The sequence below is a fragment of the Ascaphus truei genome, chromosome 1, assembly GCF_040206685.1.
Source record: "Ascaphus truei isolate aAscTru1 chromosome 1, aAscTru1.hap1, whole genome shotgun sequence".
Classification (NCBI taxonomy): Eukaryota; Metazoa; Chordata; class Amphibia; order Anura; family Ascaphidae; genus Ascaphus; species Ascaphus truei.
The window spans coordinates 358426449-358437847 of record NC_134483.1 but is presented as its reverse complement, the minus strand read 5'-3'; the positions used below and the strand labels follow the sequence as shown (position 1 = coordinate 358437847).

Genomic DNA, 11399 nt, shown 5'->3' with positions numbered 1-11399 from the left:
TTTGTGTTGTCGCAGGGTGTCCCTGGAATTTCTCACCCTGACTCTGTGACACTCCCTGCACACCCCACTCACCCATCACTCCCTGCACACCATGCTCACCCATCACTCCCTGCACACCATGCTCACCATCACTCCCTGCACACCATGCTCACCCATCACTCCCTGCACACCATGCTCACCATCACTCCCTGCACACCATGCTCACCCATCACTCCCTGCACACCCCACTCACCCATCACTCCCTGCACACCATGCCTCCTTGCACAGCCCACTCACCCATCACTCCCTGCATACCCCACTCACCCATCACTCCCTGCACACCCCACTCACCCATCACTCCCTGCACATCATGCTCACCCATCACTCCCTGCACACCCCACTCACCCATCACTCCCTGCACACCCCACTCACCCATCACTCCCTGCACACCATGCCTCCCTGCACACCCCACTCATCCATCACTCCCTGCACACCCCACTCACCCATCACTCCCTGCACACCATTTTCACCCATCACTCCCTGCACACCACACTCACCCATAACTCCCTGCACACACCACTCACCAATCACTCCCTGCACACCATGATCACCCATCACTCCCTGCACACCATGCTCACCCATCACTCCCTGCACACACCCCTCATCCATCACTCCCTGCACACCCCACTCACCCATCACTCCCTGCACACCCCACTCCCCCATCACTGCCTGCACACTGTGACGCAGGGGGGGGGGCGTGTGAATGGGACATGGCGGGGGCGTTTTAGCTACCATTTGATGTGTCATGTGTCATGTGGGGGTTTGAGAAGTGTTCTCATTGGCTGATTGTATGATTTGTGTACACTGGTGGGGGTATAAGTTGCAGTGGTCTTCATTCTAACACTGTATGACCCTGAGGAAGGCTCAGTTTGTAGGAACCGAAACATTGGTTTTTGTGTTTTAATACACTTTTGCATTTCTACCCGTGTGTGCTGTCTCTCCTTACTGGACCATCATCAGGTAATATACATCTTTTATGATTTTCTATGGGACAAGCATCTGGATTTCCTAATGTTTATGTGTGTGCCGGCTGCGAATAGATTTTTATATATATATATATATATATTATACACACAATTCTAGGGATATAGTTACCATAATTATATATTTATCCACTGCTTCTTTGGAAAATGCATTCCCACTTTCAGTGAGGTTCGACAACAAGCTGCCAATAACTTTATTTCTAAAGTCTTGTCTCTATGATAAATAGGATACTGTAGGTCGAGGTTTGCTCTTTGCTGAGGCATAGGTAGACCAATGAGTTGGTGTTGCACAACTTTCCACACAGTTACATTGAATGTCTGGTGTGAGTGATTCCTAGAAAGAAGGTTATTCTGTGCATGAGGTTGATTGTCATGCACAAAAAAAAAATGTAAATTAATCTGCTAATAAAATGTACTTTGTGAAAACCTATTTTGCCATTCTTCATCTTTGCAAATGTTGTGGCAATTACATATTTTGACAAATTACATCTTCATTCTGTGGGCAGAATTTGTGATTCACAAAAAGTATTTTGTACAACATTGTCAACATAAATCATTTTGTGAACATTTGACTTCATTATGTGTACAAAACACGTTGGGGAACTCTTGTTAACAAAGCACATATTTTCAGACATTTTGCATACAAATATTAATGTCTCTAAGAGCAGCCCATACATGATTCCTTCATTTACTTCATTGAGACTGTGTTCACCTTACTCTTGTGTGAACTTAAGCCTTACTAAATGTAAATGGTTAATATTTAGTGGGTGGGTTAGAGCCCCCCACTGGCTCTATGTTCTCCTCTGCCACTGTAAGCAGTGAGGTAATAACTAGCATCAGTAAGGTTTGTGGAGGGAGCTGTTAGTGACTGTGTGGGCTGGAGCAGGCAGCCTTTCAATCACTAGTGGGAGCTGCAGAGGGACAGACAGGCAGTGAATGAACAGGGAAAGCCAAGCAGAAACACAGAGGGAGAGGGAGAACACTGAAGAGAGTGAAAGAGTGACAGCCAGCCTGAAAAGAATCAAGAAGAGGACAGTCTATGTACAGTACAAGTCAGCTCCAGTTATTGTATGGTGTGTGTGCGCAAGGACTGCGAAACAGCTACATTACCAGCTCAATCAGGTATGTGCAGGGAGATGGAGGCAGATCGGGGGTTGGCTGTGGCAGAAGAAGCACAGTAGATCCAAGCCTCAGCAGTGCTGTGCGTACATGCAGCCAGCTCAGTGGTGCAAAGTTGATTCACAGTTAGCTTCTAGGAGAATATGTTACCTAGAGAATGTGTGCACAGTCAGTTGTGTGGTGCCACCCGTGTACTTTGTACTTAAGGATACCGGGGGACAGATGCCGAGGTTTGCTTGGGATGTTTTCCTTAGTAGCTGGGTTGAGGTCTCCCCTTGCCTGTGCTTTCCTCTGTAATGTGCTCGGGTTTGGTCTTATGCTGGTGGGTGGCTTTTGCTTTCTGTGGGTGAGCATGTTGCTGGGGCTGTAAAAGTTCATTCAGATCCCTCTTTAGAGAGCCATGTGTAAGGCATTAACACAGTCAGTATTGGAGGGGGTCTGTGTGTAATCCTATGGTACTCATTGAGTTAGGGAGTAACTCTAATTTTCACAAGGTATAACAATAGATATATACAGTACATTTATGGTGCTCATGTGTGTGTTTTTTTTTTAAGTTTTAGATGTCACATGTGGACATGTGCTGATGATTGCAATAAAACACTGCAGAACACATTGACCAATATACACAATGTCATCTAGGGAACTTATTCTGTTCCTGTATTTTTTCTCACCCCAGTGCACCAACAGGATATGCCATCCTGTTTTCTTTTGAAACTGAGTACTATAGGTACTAAATCTTAGGATGCATTGGGATGAAGAGTGAAAAGGCAGGTCAGGGAAAAACTCAACCTGAGGGACTCGAATAAGCTGATGTTTCATATTGGTCTGTAATGTCACATTTAAATTGAAATGAGAACTGCAGGTTAATAGCATCAGAAGGAAAATGACCAACCTGGTAATGTAGGGTTTGCATCCTAGAAAGTATTATTTTTTTGCAATCATAGAAATATTTTCTTTGAAACAATAAGTGGGGTGTCCCAATAAATATGTGTCCTCCTTTATGTTTGTCAGTGGTCCCAACAGAAGACCTTGAGAAATCATTGGAAGACATTGAATTTACAATGTGATGATGGACAAATGTCATATTGGTATTCTGACAAAGTTAGGCTACAATTTGTAATACAGTATGTACTTTACCCTTAACAAATGGCAATGTGCATTAGTAATTGATAATCCAAACACTTTTCAAAACTGTGTCAGGCAGATTTCCATGCTAGAAGAGAAGCTGAACAATCATGGGTATTATTGTTACATTTCATATTTTATTATACTCATTATTTAATAATGCTTGAGATAAAGGAATAGCATGGTATTTGATAGCATCAGGGCATACCTTCTACCTCTAAACTCTGGAAAACTCATCAGAAACACATTTTTATTTCATACAATTATGTAGAACATTTGCAACAATAGATATTTTATCGGATTCAAACATAGTTCAACATATACAACTTTTAGGTGTTAATCAGCATTAGAGATGTTTCACCCACATTTGCTGGTTTGTTTTTGCTTTGCAAACAGTCACAAAAAGTTTGACTAGTAAAAATGAATTACAGCCTGAAATATGGTTGGGGCAAGGAAGAGGAGATAGTCCTCTTTATAGTACCCATTGACTTGCATACTTCCCAAAACAATCTATACAACACATGGAGAAATACCTGTGCACACCTGCAAGATACCTGGAAAATAAAACTATTGGTATTTTTAAATCAGCTTATTTACATATTCGGCTAGATTATTTCCCAGGTATCTTGTGTGTTCATAGGTATCTCTCCACATATTGTATAGATCATAGGAAGTGTACATAAGTCAGTGCCTACATTTCAGGGTAGATTCTTCTTTGGCGAAATTCGACAATTTAGCTAGAAATTTAAAAAATTGGATATAAATTGTTGAATTTCGCTTTAACGTTCTCAATTTGAGCTAAAATATTTTAATGAACATTTTGCACATTTTCTAACTTTTTGGAAAGTTATCACATCAGTAATCAGCATTTACAAGTAGTTGCGAATGCCATTCCTGTATAAGTAAAATAAAGCTGCACAATGGCTATACAAGAGGTTGACCCTTATAATACCACGCAGCGCTTCACAAATGTCCTACTCCAATTAGTGTTATCCACTGTAAGGATGTTGTTTATCAGGATTCATATATTCTGTAGAATTGTCTGGCTGAACAACCACTACCATACCTGACTTGGAAATATGGGATTGGTAATATAAACCCTCCTTATTTTCCTGGATTTTTTAGTGTGGTGATAGGGGCTTGAATCCACCTCCACCTAGGCCTGGCACAGGTCAGATAACAACAGAGAGACCTGTGCATTGGAATAACAATGCGTTTTACTGGCATGTGTATAGGTAAACGTATATATGAACATAATGATCAGTATCAGAGCCCCTCTGCTTTCAGGACCCTACATACCCTTATTTTAAACAGGGAAATTGCTATACACTTATATATCACTGCGCTAGTGTGTCCCCCCAATGTCATTACTCAGTCCCGGTGCCGGCACAGCGTTGGAGCTCGTTTACTTTACTCTAATGATTAAAGGTACAGGCCTGTTGCTTTGCAAAGGTAAAGGTGAGGTTGTATGTACAGTATATGCAGAAGAATACTGCAGTGTATCATGGCAATCCCCGACACATATAATTGCAGTGTACTCATGGACTCAGACCCTCTACTTGAAAGGATAGTGTTGTCGCAGTCTATAAGGGGCACTCCTAGGGTTTCCTTCAAGCTAGAGATGGGATGCTCTTCCACCACGCTATTCTGTCTTGGCTCCACTTGGGACAGGGACTCCTAATCGTTCCCTCTCCGCAGTTAGCTCTTACTCATCCACTCACATCCTGCTCCCTGTCTCTCTCTTGGTTCCTCCTGTGCATCATCCTTTATGATACCAAATCACACAAATTCCTTCTTGTGTTCACAATCATTGGCCGGAGAACCTGCCGGAGAAACCCTGAAAGGGGGGTTAAATTTCTATTGTTGATATTAACGTTATGACTCAATCTACACATTTATTAAGAAGATGAAGGCCACTCCATGTGCAGCTTTAGCCAATGCAGACTTTGATGTCAGCCATGGCAATTTCAAAGCCAGGCTTGGGTGGACATCTAAGAAATGTCTAACATGCTAAGTATACTAGGCCTAAGAACCAAAAAGTGGGAGCAATTAATACATTTGTAATATACATCAATTTAAAACCTAGTGCACTGAAGGTAAAAGGGGACGATAGACAGCACTCTGATAGTGTTAAATTTAGCGCAATTGCAGGGTGCACGGAACAAAAGGGGACCCTTATTCCCCTGTATAGTACTAACAAATCTACGTAAGTACCAGCACTCACTGTCTAATAGCTAAATGATGAAAACAGTTGTAATGCAGAATAAATATTTAATAATAAAACAAACCAGAAATAAATCAAATGTGTTTGCAGAAACCAGTATCACAAATGGGCATGTCACATAGTGAGGGGTGGGGGGGGGGGAAGGAAAAGGGGAAAAAACATGAAACACAAGGAATATACACAAAAAACGGAGAACGGAAAGTATGCTAGGGGGGCGACGTTTTGAGGGACTACCTCTTCATCTGGCCCATTCCCCCTGGTCCAAAAGGTCCCAGAGGTACTGCCCTAAGCCCCCCTTCCCCTATAACTGGTCAAATCAGACACCCCTGAAAATAGATAGCAAACATACAGTGTAGGCTAAATACAGCTAAACAGCTAATAGCAGGGCAGCAAGAATCCACTAAAGTCAATGCCAGTAGTTCAAGTACCACAAGAAACTGTGGGCAATGGTACAGTAAAGGCTGAACACAGCCTGCAAGAAAGCTGCTTGCAAAGAAGCACCAGGAGTCCACAACAGTCAATGAAAGGTAAATGGGAATAGTAAATGAAGACAGTAATCAAACCCTCTGTGGCTCTGCTCCTTGTGCTCGTGTGGTAGTCCCTCGAAACGTCGTCCCCCTAGCATACTTTCCGTTCTCCGTTTTTTGTGTATATTCCTTGTGTTTCATGTTTTTTCCCCTTTTCCTTTCCCCCCCTCTCCCCCACCCCTCACTTTGTGACATGCCCATTTGTGATACTGGTTTCTGCAAACACATTTGATTTATTTCTGGTTTGTTTTTTTATTAAATGTTTATTCTGCATTACAACTGTTTTCATCATTTAGCTATTAGACAGTGAGTGCTGGTACTTACGTAGATTTGCTAGTGCACTGAAGGCCTCACCAGGAAGCAGTGTTTGGAAGGGGAGGTCCCAATGAACATCGTGGAGATGTTCCGAGTGCTGGCGTATTCCCGTATCCAGGCAGAGTACACGTACGCTGAGTCCACTGAGATCGTTCCAAAGTTTTCCTCCCAGTGGACGGCAAGCGGGGTGCTCTGCTCAGTATACTCCTACACAGATTTTTTTTTTAATATATTAACCCTTTATTTATTTTTTACAGTGCACTTGCTATTGGTTTATTTTCGTACTTGTTTGTCTGGTTTCTTTATGTCCTATTTAGTTATGGAAACCAAATAGGATTTCAGAATACGCCTGATCTACCCACTAGAGATGGGCACATATTTAGATCAGTCCATTCCTTTGGTCCGTGGATTTCTGTAAATTAGCCTCATAAAGGGCGATTCGTCTTTCCGGATTTATTTTTTTATCACGGACAATCCAATCTGCTTATTCTGCAAACCGCTGGCGGATTCTAAGAGTATAATCCGTGGATATCTGCAGTTCGATGGCTGATTTTAAAAGTAATATCCACGGATTACGCAATCCGTTGGAGGATTTTTAAAAATCAGCGGATATTACTCTTAAAATCCTCCAACAGTTTGCGGAAACCACAGATTGGATTTTTATATTCCATGTGGATTGTGTCCAATGGCGGTTTTGGATCAATCAACATGGACGGAAACAGGAGCAATCTGTCGACGGATTTTACACCACGGAACGAATTTTGAATAGAATGCTCGGGCAATTCCGGGAAACAGATTTTGAAAGTTTCGCCGATCTCTACTACCCACCTCATGAATGGTTTTTGCATTACAGCACATTTTCTTTAAGTTGATACATTCGCCAAGATTCATCAAACTGGGGGGTATTGCATCCAATCCGACTTTAACTGCCATTCAAGTCAATGGCATTTTAAAGCTAGATCACGGTGGAATACCTCACATCGGAACATGATGAATCTGGTCGTATAGTGTTCTGCAAAAAAAGAAGGTGTTTTGGCAAACTTGTGAACAGTACTGTGCAGGTTATGAGCACTAAAGCTGCAGACCAAGCAATATCCTACAAGTGTTTTTTTTTTTTAATCTGCTCTGTACTATGAGAAAATACGTGTAGCATTTTTTGAAACAACTCTAAATGAATTTGTTTTATGTATTATAATGTAACAAGCATTTTTTGTTTCTATAACAACCATTTACAAAGTCACATCCCCTCCCTCTTCTGAAACAGGCTCCGGCACACCCCTTTTTGAGCCCTGCCCTCTCTATAGCAGTGCGCCAATTTTATCTAATAACTGCTTGGTTACATGATCTTTCTCACAGAACTTTGCATCTTTGGTCCTCTTCTGCTGCACTGACAGCCATTTAGTGAACCCTGAGCTGAATCTTCACTGATCGATCTCAGGAGAATGGATCGATCGGCAACATTGTATGGATTGTATTGATGCACATATTTAAGGGGAAAAATAATGAAATTTAAAAAAAGAAACGGCAGTTTAAACTGGTGCTATAAATATATTGAGCTTACCTTTGGTTCTGTTTTATTTTGCTTTATAATGTTATATTCTACATCTTAGACTGTGGCCACGCTGCCGCTGAGCTCGCTCATGCTTGAGAGCGGTTACATCACCAGCCATCCAAGCATGAGTGATCACTGACCTGCAATATTTTTAGAGCAGGTGGGGTGTGGCGTGGCTATTAAGGGAGGGGGCGTGTCATTGGCTGTGTCTGTGTGTCTGTGTGTCTGTGTGTCTGTGTGTGTCTGTGTCCCTCCATTTTCTCTCTCCCCTCTCCGCCACTTCTCTCCTTCCCCCTTCTCTCCCCCTGCACCCCTCTCTCTCCCCTTTCTCTCTTTCTCTCCCCCTTTCTCTCTCTCCCCCTTTCTCTCTTTCTCTCTCCCCCTTTCTCTCTTTCTCTCTCTACCCTTTCTCTCTTTCTCTCTCTCCCACTTTCTCTCTCTTTCACTTTCCCCTCTTTCTCTCTTCCTACCTCTCCCCCTCTCTGCCTCTCTCTGCCTCTCTCTGCCTCTCTCTGCCTCTATCTCTCCCCCCTCTCTCATCCTTTCTCTCTCTATCCCCTCTCCCTTTCTCTCTCCCCTCTCTCCCGTCTCTCTCTCCCCTTCTCTATCTCCCATCACTCTCTCCCCTTCTCTTTCTCCCCCCCTCTCTCTCCCCTGCTCTCTCCCCCCCCCCTCTTTCTCTCTCTCTTTCCCCCTTCTCTCTCCCTTCCCCATCTCTCTCCCCCTCTCTCTCTCTCCCCACCCTCTCTGTCTCTCTCTCCCCCCCTCTCTCTCCTCCCTCTTTCTCTCTCTCTTTCTCCCCCTCTCTCCCCATCTCTCCCCCTTTCCTCTCCCTCCCTCTCCCCTCTCTCTCTCCCCCGCTCTCTCAGTCTCTCTCTCCCCCCTCTCTCTCTCCCCCTCTCTCGCTCCCCCCATTGCTCTCTCTCCCCCCATTACTCTCTCTCTCCCCCTTGCTCTCTCTCCCCCCTTGCTCTCTCCTTCCCCTCTCTCTCCACCCCTCCCCCTCTTTCTCCTCCCTTGCTCTCTAACCCCCTTGCTCTCTCTCCCCCCTTGCTCTCTTTCCCCCCTACTCTCTCTCCCGCACCCCCCTGCGCTCTCTCTCCCGCCCCATCTCTCGCTCCCGCAGCCCCTGCACTCTCTCTCTCCCGCCCCCTCTCTCTCCCTGTCTCTCTCCCCATCTCTCTCTCCCACCCACCCTCTCTATTTCCCCTTCTCTCTTTCTCTCTCCCCTCCTCTCTCTCTCTCCCCCCTCTCTCTCCCTTCCTCTCTCTCTTCCCCTCTCTCCCTTACCCTCTCCCCCCTTCACCTCCCCCCCCCCATTCGCCTCTCCCCCCCTTTCACCTCTCTCCGCTCAACCCCCCCCCTCACCACATCTCTCTCCACTCAGCCTACACTGCCTCTCTCTCCCCATTGGTCAGAGCAGAGTCATGTGACCTGCTCCTCGCTGGAAAGACTCTTTCCCTTGTCTCCCCAAGCACCAAGCTTGGGAGAGCGTGTGTGCCCGCGCATGAGCTCAGATGGGAGGATGAAGATTCAAAGAGGTAACCGCACCAAGCATGGTCAGCGCCAGCAGGGACTCGGCCTTATACGGCATTGCTACATCATTGTAGGTGGTGGCACACAGCATACATATTTGATAAACACTGCATTGTACAGCGTTATGCTCCCTTAATAGAGGCTTATTTTGTAGATACAGTCAGGGTTGCCACCTTCTACTAAAGGCCAACCCGGAGAAAAATGCAAATTTTTTTATCTCTTACCTGGTGCGGTGTGGTGCGGCGGCGGCTCCCAGCATCTTCCTGCATCTCCCTCTACAACTCCTATGAACATGGCTGCGTGGCGTCAAATGATGCTGCGTTGCCATGGCAACATGACACCTCGTGGCGTGATTACGTCACGTAGTGTCCCGTTGTCACGGCAATGGGCGTCACGCTGCAGCATCACCTAGTATCCCGTTGTCATGGCAATGTGGAGTCATTTGACGCCGCTCACCCATGTTCACTGGAGTTGCAGGAGAATGCCAAAGGATGCCGGAGACTCCGCCACACCGTGCCGCACCCCGGCACCATCCGGAGATTAACAGGCTTACCTCCGGGCTACGGGTTAAGTGCCCAAAATCCGTAGTCTCCGGGTCAAACCTGGAGTGGTGGCAATCCTGGATACAGTAGAATGCGATCAAAAACAAGACATGCGGAAGATAAAGAGAGTGAACAGTTGCAGTCAGATAATAAGGGAAGAAGAAACAGGCTCGCGCTAAGATAAGTAGAAGGGTGTGAGAAATTGACAGGAATATTTAGATGTGTGATGCAAATGTTGGAACACTTTTAATGATTCAAAACAAACTGTATTTCTTGGAGCGCCTTCCTTCCTGATAAACTGTGTCACACTAAACAGAAATAAAATACTTTGGATGAGGTGCACAATTGCAATTTCTCTGAGCTACTCGTCGTGAATTGCTCACAGCATGATACGTTCTGTTGTTCCTTTGTGAATAAATTGTTTACGAAGTGTACTGACACCTGGCTGCAGGGGCCCGACACCATCACACAAATACTAACAACAATTATGAATAAATACGCATAAGACAAGATATTTTTTTAACGTAGTGGGTTGTGGCCACAGCTTTATTTTAACAATATAATAAATAAAACATAACTCCAGACTGCCCGGGTCAAAAGTATATACCATGATCACACAACTCCATGTGGCTTAAAGACCCACAATAAAATTGTTATATCGAATAAAGGAGGCTTAGTTACACAATGACTAGCCTCCAAAAGGTGCCAGAACCAATAAATTAAATAAGATTCAGGCCCCAGTCTGGTTGAGAACATGCCAAGGAAAGGCCATACAGTATAACCAAACTTAAATTGGCCTTGACTCCCATCCCCCCCCACATCAACAGTTAATTGTATAATTTTTTCCAAACCATTTTGTAAACCGATATTACACATATCATTACTAATATCAGAAAGGTGTATCCCATCATACCTAAACAAACCGAATTAATTATCTTCCAAATCAACATGCCTGGTGGCCACACCTCTCCACTTTGCAAACTCAAATGTGACATTTTCTAATTTCATTTTTTTTCTGCCTTTCTCTAAACAATTTGGATGTTTAACCTGCTTCCAAATTAAATGAAGGATTATTTCTGACTAAATTAACTTGCAATTAGTGCAATAAAATGAGTGAAATTAAATGTGAGAAACATTTCTTTTCATGTCTTTAATTAACCCTTCAGAAGATCTATTACCTAAATCATTACCCATAAAAGGCATAATTAATACATTAGGAGTTCTCTGAAATCTCAATCTCTTAAATAGCTCAGGTCAAATTTGAACCCATTGCATACCCTTCTTACCAAACCATATTAACTTACATTTTCTACGGTACACCCCGAGATGTTGACCAATATGTTCTGATTGCTATTCTCTCGCCAGCCTAATGTACCAGAGTCGCCAATAATCCAAACCACATAAACATTGTAACCTAAATAAAACAAAAAAAATAAT

General features: G+C 44.0%; 1 protein-coding gene across 1 annotated transcript in view; it reads left to right on the top strand.

The window, feature by feature from the left end:
* Positions 1–1869: 1869 nt before the first annotated feature.
* The window catches only part of BMPR1B (bone morphogenetic protein receptor type 1B), a 408155-nt gene continuing 398625 nt past the window's right edge, over positions 1870–11399 (top strand). The window contains exon 1 of the mRNA XM_075609777.1: positions 1870–2144. The gene's annotated coding sequence lies outside the window, so the exon portion shown is untranslated. The remainder of the gene's footprint in view (positions 2145–11399) is intronic.